Consider the following 10,439-nt stretch of genomic DNA (forward strand, 5'->3'; position numbering starts at 1 on the left):
TCTTCAGGTGACTGTATGATGGTGTGCGGATGTGTGTGCGCAGTTACGGAACAGTCCAACCATCGCCAGTTCGCACTCCAGCAACACCCCATCACCAACGACCGCTTGGGCCGAGAGGGGTCGCGGCAAGCCGGAGCCTAAAGCGGCAACGCAGGACGCAAGGCCGAAGGGGGGGGGGGACAGGACGCCGGTCCGCCACAAGGCCCCCCAAGCAAGGCTCAAACCCCAGACCCGCCACACAGCAGGCACCGGCTGAACCTGCCTTGCCACTCCAGCAATGCTACCATGGTCATTTGGTCAGACTCATTACAGGAAACCCTTTTATTACTAACCACGTCAACACGTGCAGCGACAGGCAGATTTAGGTCGTGCGTCGAACAACGAGGCAGCAGCACGCGCAGTTCACGGCTCCGCCGCGAGAGGGCGGTAACCTTCCGCGAGGAGCTCTCTTTGCCGCAAGTGTCGCCGCTTTGCCGCTCTTGTGCTTTGTTTCGTCTGACGTTACCCGTACAAGGAAAAGTAGCTCACAAGTCAGGCATTAAGCTTTGTTACTAGATTAAAGGTGTCGCCATCGTAGCCCATTTCAGCCAGCGTCTGCCGTGCAGCAACGGATGCCTCAGAAACCGGACTGAGCGCCGAGGCTGAGCTTCTCGTGCGAGCGCCCCGTGCCCGTCACTCACTCTGAGCGCGTGACTCCACTTTCAGTCTAAATTTAATAAAAGTCGATTTGTAATACTTGTCTCACATTATAAATTATGTGTAGAATGGTGTTAAAACCTTTTTTTTTTTTAACACCTTAAAAACATTGCCAGACTGTTCCACATGTTCTCTTCCTGTTGCCCAAAAAGCTTAACACAGTCGTCTTTTTTTAGTGAATTGACTGTAATGTCCTCCATTGCGGAGCCGTCCGATATACCTGACGCTCCAGCACGTTCACGTTTCAGCAGCTCGAACGCTGACCGAGCGCAATGGTAGTGACCGCATCGCACCTGTGTTAGAATCCCAGCCCTGGCTTCCCGTAAGATTTCCAGTTGACTTCAAAATCCTCCTGCTTTCCCGTAAAGCTCTACATGGCCAGACTGTTGACTCGTCTCTACCTCTCTGTCCTAAGTCCAACGGTCTCTTCTCCATCTCGTAGTCTTCTTTTGTCTGACTAGTCTTCTACCTGTTCCTCATGTTCACCTGTATCCTCCTGTTTCTCCTCCAAACCGTGGAATTCCTTCACTAAAAATATCCGGGCCTGTCCTACTCCGGACAGCATTAAGTCCGGGATCAAAAACTACATGTTCAGAATAACCCAAGAACATTGCTTTCTTCTTTCTCTTTACAGTTGTTTTCTTTATCATCATAATCCTTATAACACCCAATGCTTTAAGGATCAAAGTCCAGACCACTGCCACCCTGAGAAGTGAGTGACTTTTATTGCAAATTTATTTTTTTAGATACATAGCTGACACTTTTCTCCAAAGCAGCTTACAATTATTTACCCATTTATACAGCTGGGTGATGTTAGGGGAGCAATTCCAAGGTAAGTATCATGCTTAAGGGCACTACTGTCAGAGGTGGGTTTGAACCTGCAACCTTTGGGTCTAAGGCAGTAGTGCTAACTACTACACTACCTGCTGTCTCCTTTTTTTTCTATTATCATGCCCTATATATCTTTCATCTTTCTGTAGAGCATTTTGAAAAGCTACTTTGGGAAAAAAATGAGAATAGAAAACTTTGTTATATGCTTTATTATTATTCTTATTGTTGAAACAATGCTGTATAATGACCCATTTGTGATGTACGTCGAACAATTTACATGGGCTCTGTAATAGTTTTGCGTTGTCAGTTTACCATTGAAACCGGAGAACTTTCGCGTTTCAGGTCCTCTGTATGCTACGTATTATTGTTCATACTGGAAATTAACATAATTTTTAAAAATAATCTTTCTTTAGTTCCTATAGCATATTGCTTGCCTGGTCTAATACTCGCTCTTGGTATTCATCTGGTTGTAAACTAAATTGCATTTTTAAAAGGATGTAAAAGGAAAGCAAACATACTTCTGAAGCAAAGTGAATATTTCGGCTCCGTGATCCATTTTTTATTTCCGTATTTGCACACTATTGATAAATGAGGGATTGTCAAAGGAATGATTTTTACTGAGGACTATTACACTGCATCTTAAATTGTTGTGCTGTCGATTTTGCTCAAATTACAGGTAAATGGGGTCCACTGTTAGAGACCTTGTGAGAACTTGTAACATTCTAATGGCGTGTGCAAGCGGTGGTGTGAAATGGACAGCTCTGTCACACCCGAGACCATGTGACCGGGCGACCGTGTGCTGTCATTGCTTGGCCCTGCCGCATCGTGACCTTGCATGTGTTACGATCGCCAACGGGAACACCAGCTGTGCTAGTCAGGTTGGCGTCTGGCCCTAGGGTGTCGTCTCGGGTGCCTCTGTGGGGGACGTCTGTAGGGGACGAACGCGTGCGGCAAAGTCGACCGTCTGCGGAGAAGGTGACCAGGAGTTTTGAGACTCCGGGGGGGGGGGGGGGAGCGGGGGACTAAGCTCCTGTCCCCCCCATCACCACCTCCAGCTCAGCCGCACAAGACCTTGGCGAATAGACAGGGGTGGGGACACTGGGAACTGGAGGCTCTGCGTGAGAGAACAGGATATAGGGTCCAAACACCATGTGTTACAAGAGACAGAACCCACCACCAATGCCTCATATGCATTAATAGGATCTGCGCTGACGGCTTATGCCTCTTCAAAAAAAAAACTTGCTTATGTTGATTCATATCCTACGTCATTGCTGCTTTATTGGTGATTGTCCTACCTGGAGCTTTATTGAGTCAGAATAGATCTGCTGGTGTGATGGTACTCTGGTTATACTTTGTTACATTTACCTTTACATTTATTCATTCAGCAGACGCTTTTCTCCAAAGCGACATGTATCTCACAGAAAAATACAATGAGTGCATTACATCAGCAGAAAGAGAGACTTGGATGCAGACCCGTCATTCTAAAGCACAGTTAATTTTTCACGTTCTACCATATAAACCGATGTATGTCACATGAGTAGCTGAATGAAGGATTATTTGTTATTCAGTAGTTATAATCACACAGTTATTGAGCATAAACATTTACACATTAACACGCATTTAAGAGATCATGTGAGAAGTGAGTCCGGAAGAGGTGAGTTTTAAGACCCTTCTTGAACTCTGTTTTTCAATACGCACATCTGCTTTCTGTATGCCGACATATTGTGCCAGATATTGTTTCCTTGATTCTCTTCAAAAGTCATAGACCCTCTGTTCCTCACTCTGTCTCTCTCTGTAGTCTGTCTGTCTCATTCCTCCCTTCCTGCCCTCTCTCTCTCAGCCCATCTCCAGCAGGGGGTGTGACTCGGGGGGCACAGCTGCGCCGTGCTGTCTGCCTGCTCAGGTGAGGTGGGGGCACGATCGGTGCCCCCTCTTTGCGGGAGAGGTTTGCTGCGGCGGGGCGAATGTAAATGGAGAGCGCTGCTGCCCCCGTCTCCTTCCGCCTCCCCATTTGTGGGAAGACCGGGGGCGGGTGCTCGGCGGCAATCATCCCTGCGGGGGGCCGCATGGGATGCGCTCCCATCATTACATTTGCGCGGAATACTGGCTCATTTAAATGTCAGCCGTGATGGGCCGCGACGCCCGCAGAAGGCCGCCAAGGAAGTAAACAGCGTGCAGACAGAGAGGGCCGTCTCCGAAGGAAGGCGGCCGATCTAATGAGCAGAAATTACCTTTTAATTACCCAATTCTTTAGACCCTCATAATTGTTTTGGACACACAACAAATGCAAGGCCTGTAATTTAAAAGCTATTTCAGGATGAAACAAGAAACGTGGCGAGGGGTTGAAGCAAAACAATTATGTCAAACTATTTCATTATTAGAATGTTAAAGAGCGCGCGCAATATTTGGTTTAAGTGCTTGCCCAGGGACCAGGAGCTGTTAATGTGGGTCAGGAAGAAATGATCTATCACCATGCTAATAACGTCCCCCGTCATAACGGAAACAGGCTGTCATAGCCTGAAATATAGTCATACGTTCACATCAAGATTGTCTCCTAGTTACAGTAGTTATCCTGAAAATACAATTACCGTGAAAGGTGGCTCATGGTGCCGCTCTGCGATTTGGACTCATCCACGAATCCAGCACGTGGTCCGCCCGTATATGTCGCAGAAAGGTGACCTTTGCCGCCGCAAGCACCTCCAGTCTCCGCTCCAGTGGGCAGCGTGTACGGTCCCACCGTATTGATCATTAAAAAACCTTGCCGTGCCCCTGTGGGATACGCCAGGTCCTCGCTACGTGTTCCCCCTGCCCCCATCTTCTGCTAGCCTCTGTCCTGGGATTCTCTGTATTTCCACCAGTGCCTTAATTATTCATTCTCTATGCTCTGAAACTTTAATCCCATCCTCCTCTTTCCCTGCCTGTCTGTAAAGCCGGGCACTGAGGTGGAGTGGCCTGCAAGTTGCATTCACGCGTGAGGTGGAGCACCCGACTCATGAAAAGTACAGCTTAATTAATGCATTTATACTTGACACTTGCTACGCTCCACCTTTGCATTTATTTATTTACATTTGTTTATTTGGCTGACTCATTTCTGCAAAGCATTTTCCAATGTTAAGCTCCTTACAGTGATTTAAACATTTATATATCAGAGTCATTTTTACGGGAGCAATTTTGGACGTGCACCTTGCTTAGTGGTGCTACAGACGGAGTGGGATTTTCTGTTACGTTTGCTTTTATCAGTGACTGTTGAACTGATAATGCTCCTCATGGATCGAATACAGAACACGGAAAAAGCAAACGCTGGATTGAATACCCGTCAGTGCCGTGCCAATACCAAGTGGCTGTCGTTTTTTGGCCGCGCGCCAGGGCAGTACACGCTCGGGGACCAGGTTTAGGGGCTTGACGGCTTTGTCAGTGTGTAAGCCACAGCTGGGAGTGAGATGCTGTAGACAGGGTGGGGGGTGCTCTGCATAGCAGGGCCACCGTCAGGCCGGGACGTTCGACCCCGACGCTGACTCCGACCTGCTGGCATATCAACAGGCCTGGGGAGTACTCTGACATTTCTGTGACAAAGCTCTCCTCCGAGACACAGTCACCCTCTGTCTCCAAGCCCGCGCACCAAAACGCATCACAGGCATGCAGGTATCCGCTACTTACATTTCCCTCTTCTTCTTACTCCTGCGAGCTGCTTTCGACAAAAGCGTCTGCTAAATGTACAAATGTAAATACATTTTATACATGTACGTATAAATATTTTGTAGTTGACAGTCATGCTTCTGAAGTATTTCGATTGTTTTGGTTTTTGATTATTATACTAATAAAACTCGCATGCTGCAGATTTATATAATTATATTCACATCTAATATTTTTTAATCCAAAATATTATAAGTAAAAGGCACATAACTATTCTCAGTTGTCCTTTTCTTCACAGTCTTCAGTGTCTGTGATGTTTCCGTTTTTTTTTTTTTTGTCTGTGTTTTACTCTGATCTTCTCAGTTTAGTTCATCTAAAAGGACTCACGAGCTGTGATTGCAATTGCACTATTCCTATGGGGTCAAAGTGTCGTACAGGCGGGGGGGTCAGGGGGTTCTTTGGACAGGCAGCTGCCCGTGGTCCAGGAGCACCCTGGACGTGAACCCGCAGCGTTGTGTTTTGACAGATGTACCAGAACACACCAGGCAATGTCCCCATCATGCCAGATGTACACAAATTCCAGCTGTACATAAAGCACAAAGGGGAGAAAGGGACAGAGAGGGTGAGGAAAAGCCTCGCATTCTGTGGAGCGTGGTCGCCACCTAGTGGGCCTTGTCAGCCTTGCCTCTGTGTCACCTTCCCTTTGACTGACCTACATCCCAGAAGCGCCTGTCACAGAGCAATCATTCTGCGCCTTGGCCCACTTCTCTGTCCGCTGAAATAATAGATCCCCGAGCTGACGGATGTAGTTTTCAATGGGTGTTTTACTGGCAGCGGAGGAGCTGCTGGTCAGCCTGAATGCGGCGTGTGTACGAAAAGGGGCCGTGCACACACCCCCCCCGCCTTCTTGGTGCCAGGGGGCAAAGCCTGTCGCAGGCAGTCAAGTGAACAGTCCGTGACGGGGTCTGGGGACCTCTCCGCGGCTGGCCCTCGCAGTTCGGCACGTCAGCCTCGGGCTCGACCCCCGGACCCCATCTGCACACGGCCGCTCCGCTGCGTCACGGCCGTACGGTCTATCCAGCTCCTGACCCTCTCGCAGAGCGCTCCTGCCGCCATGACGGCATCTCTGTGTCGGACGGTATGTTTCTCGGTTTTGACGAGGAAAATGAGTTGGCAAAAACAGGCCAACAGTCTTTGTTGATTTTTGGAATGGGATTTAAACCAGTAACCTTCAGCTTGCAAAGTCAGTTTCTTTTTACTGCCTACATTATTTATTTACACTTAGAACCATTGCACTTCTAAGTTTTAAAACGTATTTTTCTGGCAAAACAGCCGCCTCATTTTTCTCTACGGCAACAGCCATCAGGAAGCAAGACTTAAAATACAGCGGATCGCTTTTTATAGTGAATGAAAATTCTGAAGTCCGGAGAAACTTTCCTCTCATATTTTCATTTACATTTATTCATTTATCAGACGCTTTTCTCCAAAGCGACATACAGCTGAGAGAAAGACAATTTGTGTATTACGGTATATTAGGAGAAAGAGAGACATAGTTTCAGACGAGTGATTCTTAAGTGAAGTTAGTTTCTTTCCACCATGTGCACCGATGTTCATCACACGAGTAGCTGCATAAAACTCAGAATCAACGATTCCTGATCACCTTCCTACTATTTTTTTTTTTAAAGTTATACAAACACACACACACACACACACACACACACACACACATTTTCAGAACCGCTTGTCCCATACGGGGTCATGGGGAACCGGAGCCAACCCGGTAACATAGGGCGTAAGGCCAGAGGGGGAGGGGACACACCCAGGACGGGACGCCAGTCCGTCGCAAGGCACCCCAAGCGGGACTCGAACCCCAGACCCACTGGAGAGCAGGACTGCGGTCCAACCCACTGCACCACCACACCCCCAGTTATACAAACATTTACGTACATTACAGGAGTAGCTGCATAAAGGCTTATCAGGGCATGATCTTAAAGTTGTGGTACATGAACATTCACACCTTACATGAACTTAAGAGATCATGGGTGAAGTGAGTCTGGAAGAGGTGAGTTTTCAGACCCTTTTTAAATGTGGACAGAGTTTCAGCAGTTCTGAGTGACAGGGGGAGGTTGTTCCACCACAACGGAGCCAAAACCGAGAACCTCCGTGCTTTACCTTTCGTGCGTGAGACTACCAAGCGAGCAAGTCTTTGTTTGTGATCTGTAATGCAGTGGAACAAATAAAGCAGTTTTTTTTTTTATGTTTCTATATTGAAAGGCCACTGGAAACTGTCCAAGATGGAGAACCCATTGCAGAACAAGCTCATCTACCTGTGGAGCACACTGCCAGGTACAGATTGAAGAGTTCCACAAGCTCTCTTTGCACCTTCAAAACCGAACCTCCGGCCACGAGTCTCACTTATATTTACGTATTATATACTGTACGTTATTTACAAAATGCAGACATAATATTCATTAACAGCATAGGCAGCCTGCTGGTAGAACAGCCTTTTTTGTTCTGTTCCCAAAAGGGGCCTGTTGTTTGATCTAGTATAAAAAATATATCTAATATATAACTATTTGTTTAACATTTGCCCAGCAGTCAGTTTTGTCACATAATCATCTACACTTATCACCGGATTCACTTTAAAATACCAGTTAAATGCCGTTATCACTTTATACAGCATGTTGTTTGTTTGCAGAACTATTGATGGTGTTTCAGAGCTCCAGCCCAGTGTCGGTATTTCTGGCCTAAACCTCAGACGCCAGCCTAAGGCCGCTGAAGAAGGCCGGACTGCTCTTGATGGCGACGGGGGCAATTCCTACCCGTTGTCACGCGGCGCAAATGCCGGAACCCCCGCTGCAGCGTTGGACCTTCGCGATCCGCCGACAGCGGGTGTAAGGTAGAGGTGTCCTCCCACCCTTGTCAGGCAGCCCGTGCTTTCTGATAGAGACCCCCTTAGAGCAAACTCCGGGAGCGCCGCCTGCCGCGGTCTGTGTTATTTGCACGCACGGCGCCGCTGCTCTGTCACTGCGAAATGGATGAGGCGCAGAAAGCGAGACTATGGTGAGCTAATGAGGGGAATCCGTCTGCTGATGGGAAAAGTCACAACGTTTACAAGACGTTGTGAATTAATGAAGATGTTCGACATAGCGGACGCACGTCGCCGAGGCAGACGCTGCGCTTTGATGGAGTTACCTAATAAACTGCTTTATTGGTCCCGCAGATCCTCGGCCCTCGGGTTCGTACGTTCTGATCGGGTTAGAGATTAGCATGCAGCAAGACGAACACCGTTTGCTTTCTGTGAAGGGAGTAATTTTACAGTAAATGCCTGTGAAATTCCATACGGTGGTTTACTGTGCTCTACGTTCATACATCAAAACCCCGGTCACTTCAAGCACATCCCTGAAGATGAATGGTGAAATCCATGACTGTTTTTTAATGACGAATTAACGATTACTAAATTGTATTTCTCAGAGATGTACATCGCTTTGGAGAAAAGCATCTTTCTGAATGAATAAATGTGAATGTAAATGACAGCCTGTAATCGAAATGGCAGCCTGTGTTAAAGTGTATCATAGACTCGCCTTAACCTCTGGAGGGCGCTCTGGTTTCCTGCGCACTTAGGAACTCCCTTCCGCGAAGAAGAATACATTTCCTATGGGTGAATAACATCCATATCGTTAACGCTTTTCCTCTAATTATCAGTTCCCTATTACCTTTGAACGTAGCCCGTATCTGTATTAAAAAAAAAATTTTACAAAAGAAAAACAGTCGACACACAGTCTGAAATAAAGCGAAAGAGGTGCAAGGCTTTAAAAATCCTGCACAAATTTCAGTATCTCTTAGTCAGTTCCAGCTCATTAGCCTGAGGTATTCCAGTCCCCACCGCCCTCCTCCTCCTCCTCCCGCTTGATTCCAGCAGAAGGTGAAATTCCACTCTTTTTCATTTAAATGGAAACATTTGAGCAGGCGTAGTTCATTAGCCCCGCATTCGGATACTTGCGCACAAGACACAGCTGAGCAGTGCGGGGCGGCCCCCTCCACTGTCCATTGGTCAGAGGGTGGGGGTGCCGATCCCTCCCAGCACCCAGGCCCCTAGATAAATCTCCCAGGTAAAGTCAAGCCTGAAATTGGATTTTTGATGCATACATTTCAATTTTGCTTTCTAATTAACTCAATCTGCTGGGCTTATTTGGAGCAATGTAAATAAAGATGGCCCCTTGTGCAATTTACAGATGAGCAAATGCAGCTTTTTGACTTCTGACATTTCAAAATGCCTCGCTCGTCCTGCCACGGTATCGGCCCCGTGTCTGGTGCATCGGCTTATTTGCATAAGTTAATTTGGGGAAGGTCTCGTTTGGAAGTTTGCTTAATGTAAGGTTATATAAGGTTATAGAGGGTATTCTTGTGAGAGAATTGAATTTCAACTTCTTTTGAACATGCTTGCTTTTGTGTGTGTGTGTGTGTGTGTGTGTGTGTGTGTGTGTGGGGGGGGGGGGTCATAGGGACATACATGGGCATATGTATATATGCGAGAATGACTGGGATTGTGTGTGTGTGTGTGTTTGCGTATATGTGTGCAGTTCAAGCACGACAACATAAAAGCCAACTACCATATATACTGTATATGTGTATATATAGAGAGAAAATACAATACAATAAAGCAAGTCTATATATGACTAGAAAAGAATGATGCGAAGGGGTCGTAAACAACGCTGAACAGGTGTATCATTAACATGATGTCCCCATCCGCCCCGGTCCCTCCCACTTACAAATTGTGTGTGTTCGTGTTTTCCTTTCCTTAGCGGTTGCCATCGTTACCATGCCTTTCTTTGCTGTCTTCACAGTCAGACAGGGCCAATGCACAGCGGCAGAAGGATAAGCTCAACCGCGGTGGCTGGAGGACTGAGTTCCATTACTTAAGTGATAATGATAACCAGTCCTTTGCTCGCAGTTCTGTCCACTGCTGCACTGCGCAGTGGTCCAGTACAGTGCACAGAGCGCTCTGTACACAGCTGTACGCTGTATCTCTAATTGCCCTCAATTTGAACGTGTCTTATTAAAGCCTATTAAGATATCATCCGGCTCACTTCCAGAAATGATTAATCCACTAGTCCGTATGGCTTTTTAATATCCACTTTGCCTTTAATGTCCACTTTGACTCTTTTGTTACCTGCTGACTTTACCCTGCACTACTGTAAATCACATTAACATAATCCATGTTGCTTGTAGTCATTATTCTTTTTTCACAAATTACTTGTCCAATGCAGGGTCACAAT

The 10,439-nt window shown here is 46.8% G+C and overlaps 1 long non-coding RNA gene across 2 annotated transcripts; it reads left to right on the forward strand.

Annotated features, from left to right (window-relative positions):
- The first annotated feature begins 450 nt into the window (after window positions 1–450).
- Window positions 451–8,047, forward strand: LOC108940998 (uncharacterized). 2 transcript variants are annotated; one of them, XR_001966601.1, is made up of 4 exons: window positions 451–652; window positions 1,331–1,408; window positions 7,435–7,506; window positions 7,859–8,047. It is a non-coding gene; the product is annotated as an uncharacterized LOC108940998 (long non-coding RNA). The 2 variants fall into 2 exon arrangements; XR_003798007.1 differs by having other exon boundaries at window positions 451–1,408.
- Window positions 8,048–10,439: the final 2,392 nt, after the last annotated feature.

This window comes from Scleropages formosus, chromosome 11 (genome assembly GCF_900964775.1).
Source record: "Scleropages formosus chromosome 11, fSclFor1.1, whole genome shotgun sequence".
Lineage (NCBI taxonomy): Eukaryota > Metazoa > Chordata > Actinopteri > Osteoglossiformes > Osteoglossidae > Scleropages > Scleropages formosus.